General features: G+C 37.4%; 1 long non-coding RNA gene across 1 annotated transcript; it reads right to left on the reverse strand.

Annotated features, from left to right (window-relative positions):
* Positions 1-9,856: 9,856 nt before the first annotated feature.
* On the reverse strand, positions 9,857-17,916 carry LOC111096797. Its single transcript, XR_005362571.1, has 3 exons — positions 17,815-17,916; positions 14,941-15,052; positions 9,857-11,172 (listed from the first exon to the last, which is right to left on the reverse strand). It is a non-coding gene; the product is annotated as an uncharacterized LOC111096797 (long non-coding RNA).
* Between the last annotated feature and the right edge of the window lie 218 nt (positions 17,917-18,134).

Below are 18,134 nucleotides of genomic sequence, written 5' to 3' on the forward strand. Positions count from 1 at the left end.
ACAATTCATATGGAACTATAAAATCCAAAATCAATCCTGACAAAGAAGTCCAAGGCTGGAGGCATCATACTTCCTGATTTCAAAGTATATTACAAAGCTACAGTAATCAAAACAGTATGGTACTGGCATAAATATAGACATTTAGAATAGAAAGCCCAGAAATAAATCCCTAAATTCATCAATAAGGTTGCCAAGAATACACAATGGGGAAGGGGCAGTCTCTTCAACAAATGTGCTAGGAAAACTGGATAGTCAAAAGCAAAAGAATGAAGATGGACCTTTATGTTACACTATAAACAAAAATTAACTTAAAATGGATTAAAGACTTAAACAAGACCTGAAATTGTAAAGGTCCTGGGAAAAAACACAGGGGAATATCTTCATAACATAGGTCTTGACAACTTTTTGAATATGACACCATAAGCAAAAATAAACAAGTGAGACTTCATCAAACTAAGAAAGTTCCTACACAGCAAATAAAAAATAATAATTGGATGAAGAAGCAACCTAGAGAATGGAAGACAATATTTTCAAACCATACATGTGATGAGAAGTTAATTTCTAAAATAAGAAACTCCCACAACTCAATAGTGAAAAAACTAACCCAATTGAAAAACAGGCTAAGGACTTGAATGGATTTCTCCAAAGACATACAAAATGGTCAACAGGTATATGAAAAGATGCTCAACATCACTCACTGTCAGGGAAATGCAAATCAAAACCGCAGTAAAATATCACCTCACACCTGTCAGGATGGTTATTATTAAAAACAAAACAAAACACAACAAATGTTGGCAGGGATGTAGAGAAATTGGAACCCTTGTACACTGTTGATGGGAATGCAAAATGGTCTAGCTGCTATGGAAAATAGTATGGTGCTTTCTCAAAATATTAAAAATAGAACTATCATATGCTCCGGCAATCTCACTTCTGGGCATTTATCCAAGAGAATTGAAATCAGGATCTTTAAGAGATAATAGCACTCCTGTGTTCACTGCAGCACTATTCACAATAACCAAGAGGTACAAACAACCTAAGCATCCATGAACAGATGAATGGATTTTCTAAGTGTGGTATATATATATACCCTGGAATGTTATCAGACTTAAAAATATGTGACAACATGAATGGACATTATGCTAAGGGAAACAAGCCAGTTGCAGAAAAACAAATACTATAGAATTCCACTTACTATATGAGGTATCTCAAGTAGTCAAACTCATAGAAACAAAAAGTAGAACGGCTGCTGCCAGGGGCTGGGGGGTGAGGGAAATGAGAAGTTGCTGTTCAATGGGTATAAAGTTTCAGTTATGTGAAATGAATAAATTCTAGAGATTTTCTGTACATTGTGCCTATAGATAACAATACTGTATTGTACACTTTAAAACCTGTTAAATAAAAAAAAAAACCCTGCTAAATGGGTAAACTCATGTAAAGTGTTCCTACCAAAATAAAATTAAATTAAAATACAAAATTTCGAGGTTTCTGGGTGGCTTAGTGAATTAAACATCTGACTCTTGATTTCAGTTCAGGTCATGATCTCAAAGTTCTGAGACTGAGCCCAGTGTGGGGCTCCACGCTCAGAGGGGAGTCTGCTTAAGAGTCTCTCTCTCCCTCTCCCCCTGCCTTTCCCCCCTACTTGTGCACTCTGTCTCTCTCTCTCTCTCAAATAAATAAATAAATGTTTTTAAATATATATATATATATATATATATATATATATATATATAGAGAGAGAGAGAGAGAGAGAGAGCTCTGTGGATATTAGAGAACACTAGAAAATTGCATGTGAGGGCATTTCTTACATAAGCCTCATTTACTATCATCTTGTTGTCTAATGATGCTGATCATGTTATAAATATTTATGTATGGTATTATTTAAGTGCTATTATTTATTAAATAACTTTTTAAAAACATTTTGTTTTGTTTTGTTCTGTTTTTTACTGAAGACCATATAGAGTAGTGGTAGGGTTTGGCTGGACAAACCGCTTAATCTGCTTCTCTGCTTCCTCATCCATATGGTGTCGACCACACAGGTTTATTAAGCATTCAATTAAATTATACTTGTAAGAAATTTAGCCGTGTGTCTGACACTTAGTAATGAACAAGTATTAGCTATTATTCTCTTAATACAATGAAGTTTAGACAAGTCAAAGAAAAAAGCCTCCTATATAAAAGAAAGTCTTATGTGTTTTAGACCATCTTAATCCAAACAGGCCCAAAATCAAAATATTTCAAAGACAAGGTGGTCTACCTTATCCTGTAGTTTCTAGAAACATGGATGAAAACTCTCCAAGAATAAATAATAATATCCAACATGAACGAATAAATATCAGGTAGTAAGGGACAATAAGATTTATTTGTCCTTTGGATTTCTTTCCACTGTAAATAGAGATGTGCTCCATGATCAGTGTAAATTGTGGGAAAGAACATTCTATAAATCTCCATTTCACCCCACTAAGTCTCAGGGGACTTTGGAAGACAAACTTACTGTTAATGATCTTCTTCCCTGTTTTTTTTTTTTTTTTAAGATTTTTATTTATTTTTTCATGAGAGACACACAGAGAGAGAGGCAGGGACACAGGCAGAGGGAGAAGCAGGCTGCATGCAAGGAGCCTCACGTGGGACTCGATCCTGGGTCTTCAGGATCATGCCCTGGGCTGCAGTCAGTGCTAAACCACTGAGCCACCCGGGCTGCCCATCTTCTTCCCTTTTCTACTGTGGTACCTGAGAAAAATGGGATTATTGTGTAATGCTCTAATGAAAACAAAACATAGAGGTAGAGGTAATGCAGTATTTTATCTGGGGATTCAGTTCAACGGCAGTAGTCTTCATATTAATTGAATGTGAGCTGAAGAAACACAAAAAACAGTGTTTTTAAAAATTATAATCACTTGTGTCTTATTGGAGAGCAAAATATGTAAAATAAAGGATGCCTTAAATTATTTTGATATATTTTGTGCCTAATTAACAACTAAAATTGTTTCCCCTCATGGTATTGCTGATTTCAGTTCTGTTCTAATGTTTGAAAATATATGTAAATCAGCTTTTTAATACTTTCTTATTAAAATTATGTCTTTATAAATGCATAAATATGTGCATGCGTGTGTAGTGAATTTTTTAAATGATCTAGAATGTACAGGGCATTATGAAAAAGCAATCTTATTCTTTTCATCACAGGGCTTTCAAAGCTGTTCTTTGAATTATTTTTCCCCACTCCTTGCTTAAATCTCAACTGTAGCCATAGTTTATCCAGTCTTTTTCAGATAATGAAAGTTCAGTCCAGTATCATAATTGCATATTTCCAATTTGCCACATGAATAAAAATGTCCCATTTTTCTGTAGCTTGGAAGCTTGCAATGGAAGTGGGAGCTTTGGTTGACTTCTTTTCCCCTATCTTCCTCTACCACCTCATCTACATGCAAGCTGCTCTTTTAAACCCTTCTATGGGCTGAGAGTTTGGAGGAAGATAGGAGAAGGGAGAACAACAAAGGGAAAAAAAGGTCTTGCTTGGCTGTGCAATTGTAACCTGGAGTAAACTCTTCATATGGTAGACTCTTTATGATGACACATTGATTCTTGGTGTCTTCCTGAGAGTTCTTCAGGCTCCCTCCTCTGCAACCCACCATGACTATAGTTGGGATCTCTCATCAACAGCTCCCTTCCTCCAATTGCTAATGACCATCACCACGATTTCCTTTGGAATCACATTGGCCAGACTCCCTTTCAAGATGATACAATCCAGCTCCATTCCATTTGGCCCATGGGAGCTCACACAATTTTTGCTTTGCTTAACTCAGGAAGTTAGACTGTTTCCAGTACAATGTCTTCCCAAAGATTGGCTTTGTTATCTTGGAGCTCCTGATAGTCACAGCCTCTTCCCTTTAAGCTGGTCAAGCATCAGTCAGACCCCAGCTCTGGTCTCTCTAGCCAGGCAATCCATGTCAAACTTTTCAAATGATTCTCTTGAAGTTCCTCTTCTTGACTTGAAGACCCTCTTTCCTTCCTCCACAGGAGAAATACATGGCCAACTGTTCCAAAAAAAAAAAAAAGTCAACACAGGTGTCTTCAATTACAGTGACTCATTTTTCTTCTCTTTTATAACCTAGAAATGAATGGCAGACTAATGCTGGCAGATGATTTCACAATTTCTTAGCCCCTCCCTGCATAAACAGTCTAGCATCTTCCAAGGGATGTAAGACACAAAGATATTCAACAATAATTGTATTTGTTCTCAAATTCTGGGACTTCAGTTGAAACTGTGAGTCAACAGGAAAAGTCCCATTTTAACATAGTGTTATATATGTGTCATGGGCTCCTACTGGTAGTGCTTCAATATATTATGATTTAAATCATGTTCCTTGACAAAATAAATTTGGAAAGCACTGCTCCATTGTTTTGCTTTTAAGTATGATGTAAGCTACTTGGTTTGAGATAAATTTTTAATCATGTTGAGGGAGTATTCTATATGCAATTTATTTTTTACCAAAAATGAATATTGAATATTGTTAAATACCTTTTGACAGTAAAGATGAACATAAAGTTCATTGATGTGATCAATGGTATTTTTAGATTTCCTAATATTAAGTAATTTGTGGCTTCATAGAGCATTATTCCTTTAATAGGATGCTAGATTAGATTTACTAATACTTTAAATGTTTTGTATCTTATTCATAAGTGAGCTTAGTAAAAAAAAATTTGTGCCATCTTTGTCAGGTTTCAGTATATGCTACCTTTTTAAATAAAAAATGCAAAGCATTTTCTATATTCATCCAAGTTATAGTTACCTTTTTCAGAAAAAACTACTAGAGTACATGCATAGAAAAATACATCTATCAGTTTTCAAAAATAATCACACTTGAGGGGGACCTTGCTGGCACAATCAGTAAAGTGTACAACTCTTGGTTCCAGCTCAGATCATGAACTCAGGGTCGTGAGATTGAGCCCCATGTCAAGGCTCTCTAAAATAAATAAATCTTAAAAAAAAAAAAAAGTAACAACACTTGAGTAACTAGCACCCAGATGGAGAAAAACCAACATAAGTGCCCCAGAATATCCTTCATTTCCCTTTCACTAACTAAGGTCAACTGCATAGAGTAATTTGATCTGTGTGTATACTTTATGTAAATAGATTCATACATATGCACTCTTTTGTATTGGTCTTCTTCTTCTTCTTCTTCTTCTTCTTCTTCTTCTTCTTTTTTTTTTTTGAGAGAGAGAGAATGAGCATGAGCAGGGAGGGTTTAAGAAGGAGAGGGAGAGAGAGAATCTTAAGCAGGCTCCATGCCCTGCGGAGTGGGACACAGGGCTCAATCTTATGACTCTGAGATCATGACCTGAGCTGAAATCAAGAGTCAGGTGTTTAACTGACTGAACTACCCAAGCACCCTGTGTTGGTCTTCTTTAATTCACTATTATATTTGTGCAATTTAGCCATATTATTGTGTATGGTGATATACAGTTCATTCTCATTGAAATATAACATTCCATTGAATATATATACTAAAAATTGCTTATCCATGCTGCTGTCGATGGGCATTTGGGTTATTTTCAGTTTGAGACTTTCAAAGACTGCTTCTATAAACAGTCTAGTGTAGGTGGTTTTTTGAATACAGGTACATATCTCTGTTAGGTATATATTAGGAGTGGAACTGCTAGGCTGTAGAAAATCATATGGGATATTTGTCATTTTCTTTCTTACTGTTGTGTAGGAATTCTTTATATATTCAGAATGCAAACTAAAGAATGGAAAAAGATGTATTACACAAACAGCAATTATAAGAAAGGTGTGATAGTTATACTCATACCAGACAAAATAGATTTTAAAACAAAAATTACTACTAGAGAGAAAGAAAAATATTTTATAATAGAAAGGTTAATTCATCAGGAAGATGTAACAATTTTAAGTCTATATGCACTTACCAACAGAGCCTCAAAATACATGAGGCAAAAACTGACAGAATTGAAAAGAGAAATAGAGAATTCATAAGTCATAATTGGAGACTTCTATACCTAATTTTCAATAATAGCACAACTAGAAAGAAGATCAATAAGGACTTTAACATAGGTGTAAACCTTCATGACCTGAGGTTAGACCAAGCTTTTTTATACCTGACACCAAAAGCACAAGTCACAAAAGGGAAACTAGGTAAATTTGATTTTATCAAAATTTAAAAATTTATACTTCCATGGATTCCACTAAGAAAGTGAAAAGACAACCCACAAAACAGGATATTTGCAAATCATATATCTGATAAGGGACCTGTATCTAGAATACAGAAGGGACCCTTACAACTCAATAATTAAAAGAAAAATGACCCGATTTTTAAATGGGCAATGGATATGAATAGACATTTCTTCAGAGAAGATATACAAATAGCCAATAGGTACAAGAAGGAGAGATACAATGCAATAAGAGCACATTAGGGAAATTTAAATCAAAACCACAACAAGATAGCATTTCATTCCCACTTGGATGGCTCTAATAAAAAAGACAGATAATAACAAGTGTTGATAAGGATATGGAGAGGTTAAAATCCTTATGTATTAATGGTGATGAAAAATGGTGCAGTCACTTTGGAAAGCATTCTGGCAATTCCTCAAGATAGTAAACATAGAATTTCCATAGGACCCAGCAATTCCACTTTTAGGTATATACCCAAGACAAATGAAACCATATCTGAATACAAAAATTTGCACACAAATGTTCATAGTAGCATTATTCATGATAGCGAAACACAGAAACTATACAAATATTTATCAAATGAGGCACAGATAAATAAAGTGTGGTATATCCACATAATGGAATATTATTTCCATTGTAAAAAGGAATAAAAAATTAAAAATGAAATAAAACAAAAAGGAATGAAATACTGATGAATACTACGTCATGGTTGAACCTTGAAAACATTATGCCCAGTGTGTGTGTAGGGGGAACTAGTCATAAAGAAGACATGTTGAATGATTCTATTTGTTTAAAATATCCGATTCAGTCAAATCCATAGTCAGAAAGTATATCAGTTGTTGCCGGGGCCTGGGAGATTTGGGAGGAGTGGGATGGGGTGTGATTACTCATCAGTACAAAGTCTATATTATGGATTTTGAGGTTGGTTGTGGTGGTTACACGATTCTGGATACACTAAAAGCCATTGAATTGTACACCTTATATGGATGAATTGGATGATATGTGAATAATATCACAAGCTATTAAAAACAATTTCAATCTTGAACAATTCATGCTTACATTCTTTAAAAGATTATTACTCTTTAATACCTCCCACAGTGCTCAGGATATGTGGTCAATAAATGCAAATCAACAGAGTAAAGACTTTGATCAAATTAGACTGAAGAGGCAATATGCTTTCAAATTTCTCTGACACAGATTTCAGGCACAGACTTAGGCCATTCCACAGGATTCTGATCTGACAAAGAACAGAACCCTTTTCTGGGTTAGATGAAAAGGGGAAGCACCCCAAACAATAAGACAACCAAGCTACAAGCTGGCGCATTCCTATCTGCATGGCTGATAAGGACCATCTGATGCAATGTGGCCTTCCTCACCACAAAGTCACAATATTTATTTTAACACCAGTGAATATTGAGTGTGTGTATATATCTATATACTGATAAAACATTGCTCTAATATGTACACAGGGTCTGAACAGGATCAATTTATCAGGGTAATCATGCAAGCCTATGTATGAGAGAGGTCGTTTACATAGTGGGTTGATAGAGTACTGTGATATAAGCCATAGAGAAGCACTATCTAATGCTCATAATGCATGATATATATTTCATAATATGAGTATTGTATAAATAATTAATAGCATGGGCTTGAGAAAGCATTAGGATATGAATAAGAGAGTTTGCATGCAAGAAGATCTGCTCAAAGACTCGCTCTTAGTAGATTGGATAGAAATGCACAGGTTGGCCAAGCATATCACACATTTTTAGGGCCATTCTTCATCAAGCTTTGCCTTGTCTGATGGCTGATTCTCCTACTCAATGATGCTATTTCTTCAGATACAATTTTGAAGTATTTTATTTGTAAGTTTAAAAAATGTGTCTGCTGTCTATTTGTGTGAAAGTCAACATAGAGGAAAAAATAATAAAAATAATAATAATAAAAAGAAAGTCAACATAGAGATAAATTGCCTCATAAAATAGCAAAACAGAATGCAACTTTTTGAATTTCTAGATGTCACCATTTGTCTCAGAAATGTTCTATTTAGAAATAAGTAGTTGGCAAAATATTGACTAGTCTATGTGTAATTTATCTTTCAACCATTACTCAGTGCTTCCCAAGCACCCTTGATGTCCACCTAGCGAAGAACACTGTGCTGATATTTAGCTCACATCCCCAAGGATATCTCCTTTGCCTAATACATATGTATTAATTCCCATTAACCTCATTTAGAGGAAGGAGCAATGTGGGTATGAAGAGGCCAGAAGGCAGTGAGTGTCTGTTACGGTATATGAGTAACTCTTCCCATTATCATTCGGCCTTTATTTACTCAATGAATTCACATTGTGAGTAACTCATTTTTGAGGGCTGGTTCTTTTTCCTCCAGGGCTACTGGCAAAGACAAGTCCCTCATTCTTTCCTAGAGTTAGAAGTTACAATGGCTGTAAAAGACACTGAAGAAAAGTAACTCTGCGAATTAATGCAGACATTTGCAGACAGAAAGCCTCCTGGAAGAGCATTTATAAAAGTGGAGTTGCTGTTGAACTTACCTCGTGAAGAGAGTAGGCCCATGAATCATGTCTGCTCCCTGTCAGTCGACACCCAGGGACTGGGCATTCCCCTGCCCCACCCCCACCCACTTAGACCTTGGTGGAAACTACATAGGTATTTATAAATCTCTCTCTAAAATCCTGTGATTCACCAGTGCAATGAACCCACTTCTCTCCTCAAGTCTCAACCTCTGAGAAATTATGAGGAGGAGTCAGCTGATGGCCAATGCTCAGACTGACACGAAGAGTTATAGGGCCTGCTGACCTTGCCCTCTGAGTTTCTTTCAGTCCTCAGGAACCACAATTTGAAGACTCTAGATTTACAGTGACAATATAGGCCTTCTATTTGAGACAGTGTCAGAAGGGCTCTGTTTAAAATTTGAAAGAGTGTCTGCTCTCTGATTGGTTTATTCATCAGTAAAATCACTGTGTTCTGCTTCTGTGAAAAGTATTCTTATAGCCCCTTGAAAGGGGGGGGAACCCCTCTAGTTTTCATTGAAACAAGGAAGCAAAAAACTTTAAGGTATATTTTTAAATGATGGTAAGAAGTAAAAAAGAAGGAAGTGTCCATTGGGTCAATGGTACTGGGAGATGGGAAGGATGAGGGTGGAAAAGTGTGAAGGTTGGGTGAGTGTTTTCTCCATCCTAATAGGTGAGGGAATGAGGGTGAAGTCCTGAACAGTGGCTTGATGGGTCCATCTCAGGTTGAGTTTTTCCAGGCCAGAACAATGGAGAGAGAAGGAAAAGAGATTTGAGGGTGAGCATGCTCACAGAATATCAAGTTAATAAGGTAACTTGTAAGATCCACAATTTGTATGAAATTTTTCTTTTATCTTTCAACATTATCTTTCCATAATTTTTAACAAAAACTTTTAGACCCCTAAAATATAAATGCATATATATGCTTTGGGTTTATAACCACATGCTCAAAGTCCCACAATATATTCCAGATTTTAAAAATTAAACAAAGACACTAGAAGAAGTCAAGCCAGAGTCACTGTTATTTGTATAAAAAGTCCCCATTTACTTGATGAATGATTGTAAATTATCAAGGTATTCAACATATTTTATCCGTGTGTTTGTTTTCCAGTAAATAAGAGTGTAGTGACTCAACTATTTAACCAATGTTAGACAATTTTTTTGAACATTTATTGTTTATTATGTTAGACAATTTGAATGACACTGTAAATGTTATTTTTCCATAGCTTTGGATATTTAACGTAAGATTTGCAATGTGACTTTTTTTATTTTTTAGTTACGTGCTTTTTAGTCTTGGACATTCCTCAGGGCAAAATGTTACAAAGAGAATCCTGCTACAATGCGTAGGTTTATAGAATCTGAGGCTTAGAACCAAATCAGAAATCCAGGTAGTGTCCCTCCAGGTTTGGGAAGCCTCCAGGCAGGATCCCTGACCTCCAGTCCCCTGGGTCTTCCGGTCATTGCAGCAACTACTATAGAGGCCTTATTCAATCTTTTAGCTGCTTTGATTACAGCTCCCAAGGAGGAGACAAGCTTCCAGAATGAAGATTATTGGTCTTCCTCAACCTAAATGTCTCTATGACAGGTCACTTCAGGAAGCAACTGAATCTAAATTAGTCACTAAAGTTATCACATTATTTCTCTACTCCCAGCTGCCCTCTAAAAGATTTCTTCATTTGAAGTTAATGCCAGAAAGAAAGAGAATGCAGGAGGAGCTTTCCTGCTGACTCTATCAGACCAAGTATAGAATGTAGGCTCTGGGGGCCGATGTCAACAGGAACACCAGATTCTCCCTCATTTGTTCTTTATCTTTACTTACTGCACGTTTTGCTGCCATGGACTTTTTTATTATTCTAAATTGTGGGTGAGATAATAGTTGGTTTCTCAAAGTGCAAAGGCTAAACCTACTGATAAACTTCAGCTGCTACCAGGGGACAAAACGCCACCCAAACTGCCAAAACAATCATGACCTCACTTCCTGCATGGCGCACTGAAGGCTTCACCAGAAACTCAGAAAACCCAGCAGGCAAGGCTCTGGCATGAGCCAAAGGCAAAGATCAATGAGTCATCTGAGCAGTGCTTTGGCCAGGCCAGTTCTTTTAAGAAATAAATACATGGAAAAAGTTCTTTTGCTTAATTGCTATCTACTCAGGAGCCTTTGCTATCATCAAGCCTTTGCTCATACAAGTAAAATTTACTTCTGGGCTTTTTAAAAAACTAGGGCCAAACACTGAACAACTGAGATATTCATTTCCTCCCCAGCTAACAGGTTTTTCAGGTGTGATGTAAAAACCTCCATTTGCAGTGCAGCTTGGCCAGAAACACACACATTTAATTTATAACACTGATGAGAATTTTCAAGGCGAATACTTAAGGCTTCCTAAAAGCATAGGCTTGGGAGCTTTTGAAGGTCTTGAAGGGAACAGTAACATTTGTGTGGTTCTTGAAGTTCAAAGGGTCCTGAAAAGATAAAACAGAGTTTCAGTGCCCCATGGGGGCTTTGCATGGCTTTGGGGAAGGGAAACGAATATTGTTTGAATGGCTACCATGTACTAAGCTCAAGGTGGCCTTAATGACACAAATTAATATGATCTTGACCTCTCTGTCTAGTCATTCCACGTGGTGCAGAAAGGGCTAAGCCTGAGGAATGAGCAGGTGCTAAGGAAACCCAGGGAGGGCACCAAGTCCAGCCTGCACCTAGAAAAGGTGGTCAGCAAGGTCTTCTCTTGACAAGTACCATAAGGGAGTCTTAGAGGACAAGTAGGGATTAATGAATCCCACTATGATAAGATAGAATCAAAGGAAAACAGAAATTGAAATTAGAAAGCCTAGTTTGAGACTTGAGTCTCTCCTTATTACTATGTCACCTTAAGAGAGAAAAGAGCTTTAAGTTTCTAAAACTATCTCTCTTATATAAAATAAGGATGATAATACCCAGATTATAGTGTTGTTGAAAGGACAGACTAGATAATTTATCCTTTTATTTCTTTTTTTATTATTATTTAGGCATGTGCTAAAACTTTCTTGGTATCCTTTTATTTCTATTTCTATTTCTATTTCTATTTCTATTTCTATTATCTCTATCTCTACCTCTATCTTTACTTCAGGCAGAGGGAGCAGTATGTGCAGAGTCATGGGGACCAAAGAGACTGGTGTAATCCTTAGAACTGAAAGTGTCATAATCCCTCCATCCTAGAACAATCTGTGTACATCTAGTGTGGCCATTTTCCTTCTTCTCGTTTTGCCCAGAATTATGAGACAAAGAGAGACAAGGTCATGGCAAAAGAAGAGACTGCAGAAGTAAGTAAGAATCATGATCTATGGGGTTTGGCTGGTTTAGAGAAGAAGTAAGACAGATGTGGAGAAGAAAGATCGGCTGAAATTGTGGTGGTCTTAGTGAAACAGAAGAACTTGTGATGTGAGTAGCTGGAGTGAGGGTGCTGGCAGGACCCAGAGGAGTAAATTTCCTTTAAATGTGAGATTTCATACATCAGGAAATTCTGAGGGATGCAAGGAACAAGCACAGCCCAGAGAGCACAGAGCTGAAATGGAGTCCTGGCAAAGGCCACTGGACCAAAAAAAAAAAAAAAAGGCCACTGGACAAAGAGGTCAAGAGCATGATTGACTAGAGTGTTGGGCCAGTTTGTGAGTTGGACTTTGAAAGTCTTTAAACTGACAGGATTCACAATGGAAAAGGTAAATACCAAACTCTTCTCAAACCTCTTCCTGAATTACTAACGTGGATGAGAGATACCACTGTCTACTCAGTTATCCCAGCTGGGAACGTAGGCTTTATCTTCAAATTCTCTCACTCCTTCACCGGTCCATCCAACCAAGGAGCCCACTCATGGGGGCTTTTGTACAACAGCTGTAGACCTCTAGCAAAAGGAGAAGTCTTGTAGAGCTCTGGTTATAAGGTTGCAACCAGGCAGACCTAGGAGAGTATTGGCTCATCCTTTTCTGGCTGTATCAATGTGGGCAAGTGACCTACACACCATGCTTCATTTTTCTTGTTTGGAAGAGAAGATAATAATGGTATCTGCCTCAGAGAACTACAGTGAATTATGAGGTCGTATACATAAAATGTAGTGTCTGGCACACAGTAAGTACTCAATAAATGCTAGTCATTGATGTGGTAGTGTTAGTGGTGCTTTAGAATGCTATAGCAGACATGGAAAACTTCCAAAGACATTCCAATTCATGGAAAACCAGAATTATTCTTTGCTTGTAGGAGAGAAAGAATGCCTATGTTGGGTAAAAATGAAGTATATTAGGAATACAGTAAAGGATGCATTATAGGGAATGATGGGGATTGAAGCCTGAATAGACAGAGGGAAGCTTAGAGAATTCACTGATGCCAGTCAAGACAAGAAACCAGATAGGTGAGAAGAAGAAAGTGGCCAGCAGGGGCAGTAAGATTGAATTCTGTGCCTTCTGGAGAAGAGTTTAGGAAGAGAGAGGGCTAGCAGACCACCATTACTATCTATCTTAAGCAAAATAGTAGCCAGAGGGGATATGGACCAAGAGGGTTTCCCAGGCAGCCTCCAAGACCAGCTAAGTTTGAGGAATCCTAGAAAATCTGGAACATTAAGCATTGACACCAGCACCTAAGAAGCATGCTGGTTACCAGTGAGATGTATGGGCTCTGCAGACTGGTCTCTGAGAAGCACTACAAGCTATTTAATATCCCAGATTTCAGCTCTGTATTGTAAATTTCCCTACATGTTAACATTTCTGAAATTAGAGCATGTCTTGTTGTGATTGTCTCCCCCCAAGTGCTGTGCATTAAATCCCTAGAGCCACCATCAATGGCATCTTAGATTCAAGGAAACACAAAATATGTCACAATAGTATTAGTTAAGTGAAATGTGCTAAATTTCTATAACTCTATGGCATTTGATCTGTAAGTCACATATTCTGAGGGATGCTAGGAAATATAAATATTCTGACCAATAAAACTAATGCTGTTAATTACCTAGAGAATTCATGTTCAAATCAATTGATTGGGAGATTATGCACAGTCAGGAAATTGACTCAATGGAGGTGATAATAGCTAAGAACCCCCACTGCCTGGCCAGCTAGAGTGGATGTCTTCCTACTCCCAGCCTAGGGCTGCCTTTCCAGTAAGTCCTTCTAGATATCTGCAAGTTTAATGCACAAAAGCTTTCCCATTCATTCTGAAGCCTTGACAAATGTGCCTTTGCTTATTGGGGCTTCCAAAAGAAAAGATTAAATGAAATCTGAATGGAATACAAATAGTTCTTCCTTTCAGGTATTTTATTCTCTGAGAGCTCATGCCAGAAAACAAGCTTCCTTCATGATCACCAGGGAGCCCCCACTGGTATTGGTATTCTAATGGCTGGAGACATCCCCCAGGTTCCCTCTATCAATTCATATGATGGTATATATATTTAATCAGTTTCCACCATGTTCCTGGAAAGGCATTTAGCTGGCTGCCAACAGGCTCCTCCTCCTGCTCCCATACACCCATGAAGTCAGTTGGCCGAGCCCTTGATTCAACTACAGGGGCTCTGTAATCCTCTTCCTGAATTTTCTCCCGGGCAAACCAAGCTTCCCATCATGCATGAGCTCATTGTTCTGCCTCTCAAAATTTACCTACATGAAATCACCCATACTCTCTTCATGTATAGGCCAAGCAAGTCAACTAGATATATATTTTTTAATTCATGGAGGCTAGCATCATTCAAGAAAAAGAAGACTCTGGGTAGAAATGAAATAAAACACAATGAACTGTGGCTGGCTGGCTCTGTAAAGGGGAATTGTGGCACAGCAAAGAGAAACAGCCTTACAGAGAAGGAAAATCAATTTTCATTAATGATTTTGAGTGTGCCATTGGCCTCAAGTTAATTATTTATTCGCATGAGGGTTTAGATTTATCTCATGGATATGCCAGATTATTTGAAAGGGTTTTAGTGCCTTTGACCTATGCTCAACGAATCTTCTTGACCCATATTTCATTTCACATGCAAAATCAGTAGGCAGTGTATCGGTCATTTTTTTCTAGTTTATTCATTAATCCCATCAACTAATAATTAAAGAGGTTTACTATGGGCTACATGTTATTCAAAGTTCTAGGAATAAAACTGTGAGCAGAATATAGTCTCTACCTTCATGGAGCTTGACATTCTAACAGTGGGAGAGACAGGTGACCAGCTAATAAAAAATAAATGTGAACACTTGATGTGAAGTAATAAAATGCCACCTTACCTCTGGCTGTGTCTTTGAGAAACTCACAGCCCCACTCAAATCCTGAAGAAAACATCAGACAAATTCCAATAGAGGGGCATCCTACAAAACACTTGACCAGTTCTCCTCAAAACTGTCAAGGTCATCAAAAATAAAGAAAGTCAGAGAAACTGTTAGAACCAAAAGAAACCTAAGGACACATGATAACTAAATGTAATGTGAAATCCTGGATGGGGTCCTAGAAGAGATAAAGAACATTAGGCAAAAACTAAGGCAATTTGCTTTTTTTTTTTTTTTTTTTTTTGGTACTGTCTGTATCCAACATGAGGCTTGAACACATGACCCCAAGATCAAGAGTCACATGCTCTACTGACCAAGTCAGCCAGCCACTCCAAAAATTAAGGAAATTTTAATCAACTACGGACTTCAGTGAGTTACAAATAAATGGATATAAACATCACAATTTCAGATAGTAATCAGTCTGATTAGGAAGACTGCTGAAGAGCAGTGAGGTGAGACAGGCTTCCCTGAGAAGGGGACATTCCAAGTGTTATGGGAATGATGAGAAGAAATCCACCTGCAAAGTGAGGAAGCACATCTGAAGAATGGGAGCAAATGAAAAAAGGCCCTGAATTAAGAATCACCTGGTATGTTCAAAAAACAAGTAGAGAGCTTTGTGTGCCCAGAACCTGGCAAGTGAGTAGAATAAGAAGTCACTGGAGAAACTCCCCAGGTTCTGGAGGCCATGGATGGTCTTCTAGGTCAAGCTAAAGGTATGAAATTATTCAGAGTTACTGGTGAGTTTTAAGCAGGAAAGTGGCATGATCTGACTTATCTTTGAAAAACATCACTCTAGGTGCTGTGCTAAGAACAGAGCATATCAGAGCCTGTCAGGCACTGGGCAGAGAAGTAAACGGGGAGTGACTGTTAAATAGGCATAGAGTTTCTTATGGTGATATTAATGTTCTAGAAGTAGATAGTGGTGATTGGTTGCACTACATTGGTAATGTACTAAAAACCACTGAATTGAAGACCTTAAAAATGGTTAAAATGGTGAATTTTATGTTATAGGAGTTTTATCTCAATTTTTGAAAGAATAGATTATAGAAATGGGGGCAAGCATGGAAGCAGGTGGTTCAGCTACAAGGCTATTCCCTAATACAGGAGAGAAACAATGATGTCTTGGACTGGAGTGACAGCAGTAGAACTAAAGAGAAGTGTCTGGATTTAGACATATTTTGGAAGGAGAGCGGTAGGATTACTTTAGAGTTCATGTGTGTGGAACAGGTTATTGCAGGAAATCATGAGTGATGTTAAGACCGTAGGAGAGACACTTCTGACTTCTAGTTTATTTTAAGACTTTCTAGTATGGGTTTTATACGCCAGATGTTAGTACACTTAAGGATACAAATGATAGAAAACACTAACTCTAAATGGGTTAAATAGTAGGAAATTTACTAAGAATAAATCCAATAGTAGTAATGGCTTCATGCTGGTACAATCAGTGGCTGAGCACTTCATAAAGGACCTGGGTTCTTAACATCTTTCTGTTATGCTTTGCCCTCATCTAGCCTGTCTTCATGGCTTTAAGATGGCAACAGCAGTTCCAGGTGTCACATTCAAGCAAGAGCAAGACAATGACAAGGGGAAGAAATGGCATCTCTTTCTATTTAGCTTTCTTAGAAGCAAAGAATGTAGACAGTCCCAATGACTTCTCAGCATGTTATGTGTCTTTCTAATTTTATTTTATTTTTGCCTCATGGAAAACAATTATGTATTTATTCAATGGAACTGAGCTACAGAAAAAATAAAGAGTAACTGGAGGGTGAAGGTAGAGGAAGAAAAAATTAGAAGTTTAAAAAAAGTGGCTTTTTTTGAGGGGGGGTCTGTCTGTGTTTGCTGTGGTACTGCTCACACATATCTTCCCATGAACAACAGCATTCTGGGCTGTTGGTTAATGAAGAGACTCAGGTTTTTTTCTCACATTATCTGAGATTCAGCATGGGAAATGGAATTATCATGGTTAGCTCAAACTATCCAGGATCTATCTCCTAAAGCTGGGGATGAGGTTCAATTTCCTCTGAGGTACATGGCAATGGGAAGATGACCAATGGCTAAACAAAGGTGTAGGGTGGTTATTTGGTAGGCAACTAACAGCATCTGAGCCATGGTGGGTGAAAGGAAAAACAGGGGAGGGGGTTAAAGAATGTATTCATTATAAATAGGGAGAGGTGCAGAGAACACAAAGTATATTATTGTATCGCCAGAAATATGTCTGATAACTTCACTATCCCTATATATTTCTTAAAACTAGAGAAAAAGCATTTTGAATAGCCTTGAACATTTGATAAGAACTTGAGGTTCCTAGAAAGACTTAATAGAACAAAGGCAAAACAGGAAATCAAAGAACAGTTTAATAATCAAGGTTTGATAATAATGGTTTAACAATAATGGCTATAATCACTGAGCATTTCCTATATGTACAACACTTTTCTCCATACTTAACATATAAAATACCATTTAATTCCCAAGATGCCTTATTACTACATTTTCACTTTATAAGTGAGGAAATGGAGGTTTTGAAAGTTTAGGACAATTTATCACACAATTGAACCAGGATTTAAACCCAGACTCCAAAGCACGCATGCTTAAGCGCTGAGCTTCCTACACATCAAGCGTCAATCTAGACTTGAAAGTTTAAACTTTAGAGCAATATTTCTAAACCAACACCCCCTTTATGGAAAGAACAAAACATGTCCTGCCATCCTCAAAGAGACTTTGATTTTGATTACTTATCTTCATGTATAAAATCAATAGATATCTTCTTTCCTTTTACATGAAATTGACTTGCATTTTCAAACCTTCCCCCCTTCCCTGAAATTCTGTTATGCTTACTGGATGGTATGGGGGGTGGGATCCTCTTCTGGAGTGTGAATTAGTCTTCTAGAGCATTTGGGGAGGTATCTATGAGTGGAGGTTCTAAAGGAATTCTGGTCCTATTGGAATTCTGGTCCCAATGACCTATACTGGCTGTCCATATACTTACCCAAGTGAGCTAGATCATTGCTCAACTTTCCACTTTAGCTGAATGGGTTTGGTCTTGAGGTCAAAGACTTCCTAGAGCTGACTCTTGATTTTTTTTTTAATTTTTTTAATTTATTTTATGATAGTCACAGAGAGAGAGAGAGAGGGGCAGAGACATAGGCAGAGGGAGA

The sequence above is a fragment of the Canis lupus genome, chromosome 7 (assembly GCF_011100685.1).
Source record: "Canis lupus familiaris isolate Mischka breed German Shepherd chromosome 7, alternate assembly UU_Cfam_GSD_1.0, whole genome shotgun sequence".
NCBI lineage: Eukaryota > Metazoa > Chordata > Mammalia > Carnivora > Canidae > Canis > Canis lupus.